Source organism: Notothenia rossii (genome assembly GCF_949606895.1).
Source record: "Notothenia rossii genome assembly, contig: scaffold_122, whole genome shotgun sequence".
Lineage (NCBI taxonomy): Eukaryota > Metazoa > Chordata > Actinopteri > Perciformes > Nototheniidae > Notothenia > Notothenia rossii.
Genome location: NW_027639470.1, coordinates 121,596 through 131,511, shown reverse-complemented (window position 1 = coordinate 131,511; position 9,916 = coordinate 121,596).

The following is a 9,916-nucleotide window of genomic DNA, read 5'->3' as shown; positions in this document are numbered from 1 at the left end:
ACACTGGTTCCTCACTAACACTAAGAAAGTGGATCACATCACTCCTGCTCTGAAGTCTTTACACTGGCTTACTGTGTGTCAAAGAATAGATTTCAAAATACTGCTGCTGGTTTATAAAGCACTGAATGGTTTAGGCCCAAAATACATTTCTGACCTCCTGCTAAATTATGAACCATCCAGATCTCTCAGGTCTTCTGGTCTGCTTACTGTCCCCAGAGTCAGAACTAAACAAGGAGAAGTTCAGTTATTATGCGCCAAACATATGGAACAAACTATCAGAAACCTGCAGGTCCGCTGCAACTCTGACTACTTTGAAATCCAGGCTGAAGACTTTTTTGTTTGCTGCTGCCTTTAATTGAATGACAGCCCAGGAGCACAGCGGAGGACCCGGAAGGGATCTCGGGCGGACGGCCCGGGGGCAAGGCAGAGTTTGCGGTGGGGGTCTCAGGCGGACGACCCGGGGGCAAGGCAGAGTTCACAAAGGGGCGAAGGCCACAGTGGGCCGGGCCCGAGGACCGCGGCCGGGAAAGTGGGGGAGCCGGGCTCGAGGGCGAAGACCGCGGCCGGGGAACTCAGGGGGCCGGGCACACGGACGGGCAGGAGCTGGTGGAACCCCTGGCGGGTCAGACGTAGACGAGACCCACGACGGAGCAAGGGCTGGTGTCGATGGGACCAGGTGTTGGCAGGAATCCCTGCGGAGCAGGCATCGGTGGGACCCTCAACGGGACTTGAGAGGGAACTCGAGAGGTGACTTGAGAGGTGACTCGAGAGGGGACTCGAGAGGTGACTCGAGAGGTGACTCGAGAGGGGACTCGAGAGGGGACTCGGGAGGGGACTCGGGAGGGGACTCGAGAGGTGACTCGGGAGGGGACTCGAGAGGTGACTCGAGAGGGGACTCGAGAGGGAACTCGAGAGGTGACTCGAAAGGAGACTTGAGAGGGAACTCGAGAGGGGACTCGAGAGGGGACTCGAGAGGGAACTCGAGAGGTGACTTGAAAGGGGACTCGAAAGGGAACTCGAGAGGAGACTCGAGAGGAGACTTGAGAGGGAACTCGAGAGGTGACTCGAAAGGAGACTTGAGAGGGAACTCGAGAGGGGACTCGAGAGGGAACTCGAGAGGAGATTTGAAAGGGGACTCGAGAGGGAACTCGAGAGGAGACTCGAGAGGAGACTTGAGAGGAAACTGGCATGGGGAGCTGGCGTCAGCCGGAGAGCCAACAGGAGACGAGGGGCTGGGGCTAGCAGGCCGGGAATCACATGTCTGGAGGAAGTCCATAATCCAGCCAGGTAAAAACTTATCCTTAGCCCTTGAGGATTTCAGATTGGCAATTACTTCCACAACCTCTGTCTCAGACACTGACTTTAGAACAGCTGCTGGTTCGCTAGTGTTGACAGTCTGGAGTGCATTAACTTCCTGAGCTATTAAGCTACTGGCTATGGTAGCCATTGACTCAACCAAATAATAATTGAGTGTAGTTGCCACATCAGCTGGGCATTGCAGAGTTGCGACCTCAACCCTCAATTCAATTGGCTTCCCAGCTAGAAATGTTTGGTTCTAAAAACATTCTGAGAATGTTACAATCATTGTTCTAGGAAAGTTTTCAGCGGGAAGTTTTTGTTTGGTTCCCAGAACGTTCTTCTGAAAGGTAGGATAACGTTCTCTAAAAACATTCTTAAAATGTTTGGTGATAACATTGTTAGAACATTATGCCCTCCTATTCTTAAAACGTTTTCAGCGGGAAGTTTTTGTTTGGTTCCCAGAATGTTCTTCTGAAAGGTAGGATAACGTTCTCTAAAAACATTCTTAAAATGTTTTTGATAACATTGTTAGAACATTATGCCCTACTGTTCTTAAAACATTTTCAGCTGCAAGTTAGATTTTTTATGTTGCCAGAATGTTATTATTTTAGAGAAGGATAACATGCTTTATGTTAAAGAAATTATGCAAATGTTCTATGGTAACAATTTACAAAAATATGTTTACATTATTTGAACATAAAGACATAATATTCCTGTAAGTGTTCAACTCAACATTTCTGGGTAAGTGGACTGACCACTGTGGTCATTAGGATGATTATGATAGTTTACTTAACTATTGGAATTTGACTATTAACACATGTAAAAGGATGACACGGAATCAGCTGGTGAAAGGAACATTTGTTTATTAGAAAAGGGGAGCTGGGAGTGGAGGTTGGTTATGGCGGCAGTGGGAAACAGTTGTTCCAGGGTGGGTAGAGAGGCCTGGCTGGTCTTGGGAGTGTGGAAGGTAGTGATGGCAGTTTGACACTGAAGCTTCGAACGGAGCTTCAACCCTGGACTTCCTATTCCATAGAAGCAGTGCTTCGAAGCTTGCTTCAAATCACGTGACATGTGACGTCCGAACCAGCAACTGCTTCATTTCCTGAATGAATCAACTCACTGGTTTGCCGTCCAATCAGGTGATTCAATGCACTGCCTCGTCTCGATTCTGACAGGTGACAGGTTGAAACAGTTTCAAATTTGAGCGCTTCAACACTTTATAACCGCTCTAAACAATGCGCAATGTGTGGGTTGTTGTCGTAGTTTGCATTGTTGCTGTTGAGTTGTTGTTGGCATTGCATTTGAATTGGATCATTATAGAGCAAGCCAGGAAGAAAAATAGGTCGTTCTGGCTCGTGAAACACTTCGAAATGTGTAGAAGTTTTGAACAAAAAGACAATGAGTAATATAAAAACACTTCGATCGTTTAAGGAATTGATAGCCCAGTGGATAGAGCCGGCGGCCAGGATGCGGCGATATCCTCCGCGCAGCTGGTTCAAAGCTCGGAAAAGTTAAACTTTTAATCATTGCTTTTCAACTTTAATACTTTAATAACTGATAAAAGGCCCTCTCCGCCCAAAAAATGTCAAGCACTCTCTAGTCTCTTCTCAATAACCCAATACACACTATTATCAATCTTTAATTGCAAATAGAACATGATATTCAGTCTTAGTGTGTGTGTGTGTATCGAATATTTTTCAAGGCAAAGATGCGTTAAACCCACTGCAGCCTTGCACTTCGCCAGGAGAGGTCGCTGTAACTAAAGCTTCTAGAAATGAACCTATTTCCGACACAATTGTCCAAGTGGTTCGACGTTTCATTCAAAGCTTCATTTTGCCATCACTAGTGGAAGGCCTTGGATTCCTCCTGGGAGAGACACACAAATCAGTGTGAGGCAAAAGCAGGCAAAGTTGTCAAAGAATATGCTGGTAAAAAGCTAGAGCGGCACGCAACAAACCGTTCACGGCAACAATCCGGCAGGGAATGAGTGCAGGCTGCAGGCTTTCATATGTGGCTGACGAGCAGCTTGCAGGTGTGGTTGATTGGAGATTGCTCCCAGCCGTGTAGAGCAGACCAGCAGGCAGAGAGAGAGACACACAGTAGAAATAAACACATACAAACACTAACAGGGGTTTCAGGGACGGGCAGTGATAGTCGGTCCGTTCTTCGTCTGTCTTTGGTTTTCTAAGTGTTATTCGATCCATATGACAATAGAGATATGTGCATAAACAACAAAAAGACTTGGGGTATAATGGTCGAACAATGTTATCACCAAACATTTTATGAATGTTTTTAGAGAACGTTATCCTACCTTTCAGAAGTACATTCTAGGAACCAAAATAAAACTTCTCGATGAAACCATTCCTAGAACAATGAATGGTAACATTCTCAAAATGTTTTTAGAACCAACAATGTCTAGCTGGGAACTCAGACATGCCTACGCAAACATGCAATATCATGAATTACGTTCTTGTTTTTTTCTAAAAAGGAAAATGTGGTGACATCAGATTTCTTTTAAACATCCTTTTCAAACAAATGCAACAACTTTGTTTTTTAAAGCGCACTACAAATAAATCTGACATTTACCATGACCCTGTTAATATTTCGCATCACAGGAATATTTAACAAAAAAATAATAACCTCCTGAAAACATTATCCAAATGTTGCTTTCAAAATGTTCTTCTTTGGTTATCATGTAACATTAAGGGAACGTTTTATAAAAGAACATATTTAATGTGTTACCCAACAACGTCCAAAACACATCCTAAGAATGTTGCAGGCAAAACGTTCCACCTTTGTTAACATATCACATGAAAGGAACATTTTATAAAAAAACTTTCTGTCATCTCAGGCCTTAATAACATCCTCAAAACATCCTCTGAATGTTGCAGTTAAAACGTTATGTCTTAGTTAACCTTAAACCTTATAGGAACATTATTTGAACAAATAAACATCCTAAAAAGGTTATTTGAACATCAGATTAAAACGTTTCTTTAAAACCTTGTTAGAACCAATAGGTAACGTTAGCCAAAGTTGTGAGAACGTTCCCCGCTAGCTGGGTCTCCTGTCCCCGGCACAAACACACTGAAACACTGCCTGAGGAAGGCTATGTGTATTTGGTCAATAACTTTTTTCGGACCATTTATTTATTTATTTTGGTGACGATCCGACCTTCATGCTGCTACTCTGGTTTGAAGTGCATCCACCAGACATGTGATTTGTCTCCGCCTCCCCTAAAGAACCAAATCTGACACGGTGTGACATTTATTTTTTTGCTGTTCTGTCAGCATTTCCTGCAATCGTCTTCCTGCAGTCAGTCAAAATGAATATTAATACGGGGCGTTTCATTGAGTATTTATAGGCAAATATGGGCGTTACGTGAAGCCCGCAAAAGCTGCGCCGCATTTCGAGTTGATTGTGATTTGTAAAGGGAAACTGGCGTAGGACGTGCACACAGTGTTTTATAAATCGGAATATTTGTGTGCGTATTAACTGGCTTTGTCCTACGTACGTCACCTTCCCACGTGAATCCAAAGCTTTATAAATGAGGCCCCAGAACTATTGCCTAAAGTCCGCCCCAGTTGTCTAGTCGGTCTAGCAATATGTTGTGGCCAACAGTGTTAAATGCAGCGCTGAGATCTAATAATACTAACACGGAAGTTCTACCACTGTCTGTGTTTAAGTGGATGTCATTGAAGACCTTTACAAGAGCAGTCTCAGTGCTAGATTGTTTTGAGTAAAGACTTCCCCAAAAAACCTTAGATGGTAAAATAAATGTTTATAAACGTTGAAGTGTTTACAGAAGGACCAACAATGCAAAATAAGATTATGGACAATCGGGATGACAAAGTTAATCATAGCAAACACATAACTTTTCTACATGTTGGTATGTTGCTTTACTCAAAATGGCTTTAATGTAACCTACAACAGATCTACACAGTCTACACATAACACACAAGACAATTATTATTTTCGGATAGAGACACCTACAGAAAGTAGCATCAAAATTAGAGATGTCCCTTTCCCTTTCCCTTTGATCGGGGATCGGAGCCAATCACGTGATTTTCAAAATATCGGAATCGGGAGAAAACAAATTGGGGATCGGGATATATATATATATTTTTTTTTCTTAAATACTTTTTTTTAAATGTTGTATTCAATGTTACAAAACAAAAATGACCATGTTCAAGTCTTAAAGTCATCCTGAGGCCTTAGTTTTGGTTTCAAATTACAGAAAATCATGTATGTGTTGCTTCTTTGGGGCTTGTTTTCATAGACCTGGTTGCTTATTTCTCTCAAATCTGGCAACAGAGTGGGCAGGGCGCAGTGTCTAATTGTAGCAGTAAGCTAACGAGTACTGAAAGCTTTATTTTGTTTTGATCCAATGCTGCACAACTGAAGTGATCCAATGCTGCTGTGAAAGAAAGAAGCTATATCCATGTTGGATAGAATATCCAATTTAAATAAATAAATAACCTTAACACTAGAACCGCCAGAGGTCGCTGTATACCTAAAACCGCCAACAGGTAAAATGTACCCGCTATAGATTTTCAAGGTACAATGTTATTTTATTTATCATACAGAACAGTGAGTTTTGATCGCACAGGGATGAAACTTATACCAATAGAATCTGTGGACTCTCAGCTTTTCATATGATATAGGTTGTGCAGATAGCATGAAGTTTAAAATATCGCTAAGAGTGCTGATTTAAACGCCTGGTGTTAGACTTGTGTTTTGTTTAGGTACAAATGTCTCTATCTCTCTCTATCGATATATCTGTAATGTTCTGTTCTATGAACATATAATTGTCTACATAAATAGACGACGCGGACTACTTCTCTCATTCCGAGTGTCCATCTTTATTCAACTGGCACGTAACCTGCACACATGAATTACGTCCTCAACTTGAGCTCAGTCATCCAAGATCTTGTATTCTCCAATATGTTACACTATCTATAACTATCTACCTGTCTATCTCTCTCACTATCCATCTATCAACCTATATATCTATCTATCTCTCTCTCTGTCTCTCAATCTATCTCTCTATCTATAAGGAACCGCAGTAGACAAGAGGCGTTGCTATAGCAACACTTCATGTTTACACTAGATTTTCTATGAGGTAAATATTACCCGCTGGCGGATATAGGTATAAATGGAAATTTTTGGCGATTTTTTCAATCTGACTTCATATTGACAATTGTTAACAACAGAGGGTGCTACATAACACACTTTCAGGAAAAGTCACGGACTGGGAGACTTTAATATGTTATGGAAAAAAAGTTACATACAATCAAAAAACAGCTGCGGGTAAAATGTACCCGTTGGCGGTTCTAGTGTTAAGGGACAACTTGAATGCTTTTTTTCTTTTTTTTCTCTGAATGCATTGCATAAAGATCGGATCGGGAAAAATCGGTATCGGCAAATTGTCAAAATCAAATGATCGGAATCGGATCGGGAGCAAAAAAAGGTGATCGGGACATCCCTAATCAAAATGTAACTGTTGCATTTGTTCTGCATTTCACTTTACAATCTTTTACTTGTGTGTTGTTTTTTCTCAGCTCTTCAATGATCGTTGGAACTTGTTGATTCACGCCCTTTATTGTTCTGTTTTTAGAACAGCTTGAATATCCAGTCCCCTGCATGTTCATGGTTCATTTAGATAACTATAAACAACAAACCCGGTTCACCCTCCCATCAGCATTTACAAGAAAGACCACCTGTTCTTTTAAATGCCACCATAAGTGTCCATACAGACAGCAGTTTTAGTTTTAGCTCGTAGTGTGTGTTCCCAACATTATGTGAAATTAATGTCTACAGATGTTGTACTCTCACAAGTGTAAGCTTTCAAATAATTTCTGAGTTACTGTACTTTTAAATAAAACACTACTAGAATACAGAGTTTCTTAATAATCTTAAAAGCAGCTAAACAAGAACACACTGTACCGCGGGCCTTCTGCCAACTCTGTGGGTGGATGTAGAAGGCAAGGCAAGGCAAGTTTATTGATATAGCACCATTTCAACACAAGGCAATTCAAAGTGCTTTAAAAAAAATGAAAGACATTAAGAGTATTAAGAAAAATATTATGAAATGGCATTCAAAAGCACTAATTTAAAAGCAAAGATGATAAAACATGAATAACACAGGTACATGAATAAAAGAGTTGCAGCGGACCTGCAAGTTTCTGGGAGTTTGTTCCAGATATTTGGAGCATAATAACTGAACGCTGCTTCTCCATGTTTAGTTCTGACTCTGGAGACAGAAAGCTGACCAGTCCCTGAAGACCTGAGAGATCTGGATGGTTCATCATTTAGCAGGAGGTCAGAAATGTATTTTGGGCCTAAACCATTCAGTGCTTTATAAACAGCAGCAGTATTTTGAAATCTAGTCTTTGACACACAGGAAGCCAGTGTAAAGACAGGAGTGATGTGATCCACTTTCTTAGTGTTAGTGAGGAACCAGTGTAAAGACTTCAGAACAGGAGTGATGTGATCCTCTTTCTTAGTGTCAGTGAGGAACCAGTGTAAAGACTTCAGAACAGGAGTGATGTGATCCACTTTCTTAGTGTCAGTGAGGACTCGAGCAGCAGCGTTCTGAATCAGCTGCAGCTTTCTAATAGATTTCTTAGTGAGACCTGTAAAGACACCATTACAGTAGTCCAGTCTACTGAAGATAAAAGCATGGACAAGTTTTTCCAAATCCTGCTGTGACATTAGTCTTTTAATCCTAGATATGTTCTTAAGGTGATAGTAGGCTGATTTAGTAACTGTTTCAATGTGACTGTTGAAACTCAGGTCAGAGGCCATGACTACACCTAGATTTCTGGCTTTATCTGTTGTTTTGAACATTGCAGACTGAAGCTCAGCGCTAACTTTTAAACGTTCTGCCTTGGCTCCAAAAACCATTACCTCAGTTTTATCTGTGTTTAATTGGAGAAAGTTCTGACATATCCAGTCATTGATTTGTTCAATGCACTTACTCAGTGTTTGAATTGGAGCATAGTCTCCTGGTGAATGTCAATGTATGTGTCATCTGCATAGCTATGGTAACTTATTTTGTTGTTCTTCATTATCTGAGCCAGTGGTAGCATGTAGATGTTAAAGAGAAGAGGCCCCAAGATGGAGCCTTGAGGTACCCCACATGTCATATTTGTCAACTCAGATGTGTATTTACCTATAGAAACAACGTTTTTTCTGTCCTTTAAGTAGGATTCAAACCAATTCAGAACCGTTGCCGAAAGTCCCACCTAGTTTTCCAGTCGGTCTAGCAATATGTTGTGGTCAACAGTGTCAAACGCAGCACTGAGATCTAATAATACTAACACTGAAGTTCTGCCACTGTCTGTGTTTAAGTGGATGTCATTGAAAACCTTTACAAGAGCAGTCTCAGTGCTGTGGTGTGGACGAAAGATATTTAAATGCAAGAAATTACTCAACTGTTGAAAATCTACTTTTTCAATGATTTTACCTAGAAATGGCAGATTAAAAAATTGAAAATGACTTAGGCCTAACTTTGATGATCAAATCACTTAAACACAAAGTCCATCCTCATGTCCTTTTGGATGAAGCACTTGATGGCGGGTCATGCAGCTGATCCTTAGCAACTCCAATTTATCATTGTAACTCAATCTTGAAAATGACTCAGTTAATAATTTCGCAACAATGTCATCACTATCACTGAAGTGAGCCATCATGAACAAATGTATGCTAATCATAAATCTATCCATCATCTATCGATTAGATTTATGATTCGAAAATAATAATAGTAGTAAACGTGCATTTATCTAACAGGTACGTACGTTCAACAGACCTTATTTCCAGCTATTTTCCAAAATCCTATGGAGAAATCCCATTGCTTTTGTGTCGAGGGAACCCGAGCGCAGCTTACTTCCGGGTTTTAGGACGCGTCACTGCAGCTCTTTATACACGTGTATAAACGTATAAACCTCACAGCGGGCGGAACTTGTCATAAAGTCCGCGAAAATAAAGCCCACCCATTTAGAGGGAAGATATGATTGGTCAATTGTACTGTCAGTTGACATTAATCTCTCATTGAGTTACTATAGCTGGCCCTCTGTGAATGTACAGAGGGACCAACAAGCTCTCTCGTCTTCACAGTAACTCGCAGAGACGGCATTTAACGATTCACATTCCAACAGAAACTGAACAGGCAGATTCAAAGGATTTATTTCTTTGGAAATGTTATTTTAAATACAATTAAATCAAGTTAATGACAAATTTAACAAACCAAAAAATATAAAAGATAATATTTTTTTTTTAAATGTTTAAAAAAAAAAATGGTTTCAAATATTATTTTTTAGAATATCTTAGGCCCTTACAGAGGGCCTAGAGCAGGGGTCGGCAACCCCTGGCACGCGTGCCAGCATTGGCACGCGGCACCGTAACCAGTGGCACACTAGGAATAAGTGGAATAAGAGTGCAACATATTTAAATTGTATTTTCGGATCCTGAACGAGACCCCCGCCAGAGCGCGTCTCCCCGTTACCTGCAGAAGGAACCCATGCACGCAACGCAGCCCCGCTCTCCTTGACTCCAGGTGACTTTCTTCCGCTTTCCTCCGTGGTGCAGTGCTGATCGTTTCACCGCAGAGGAAAGCACT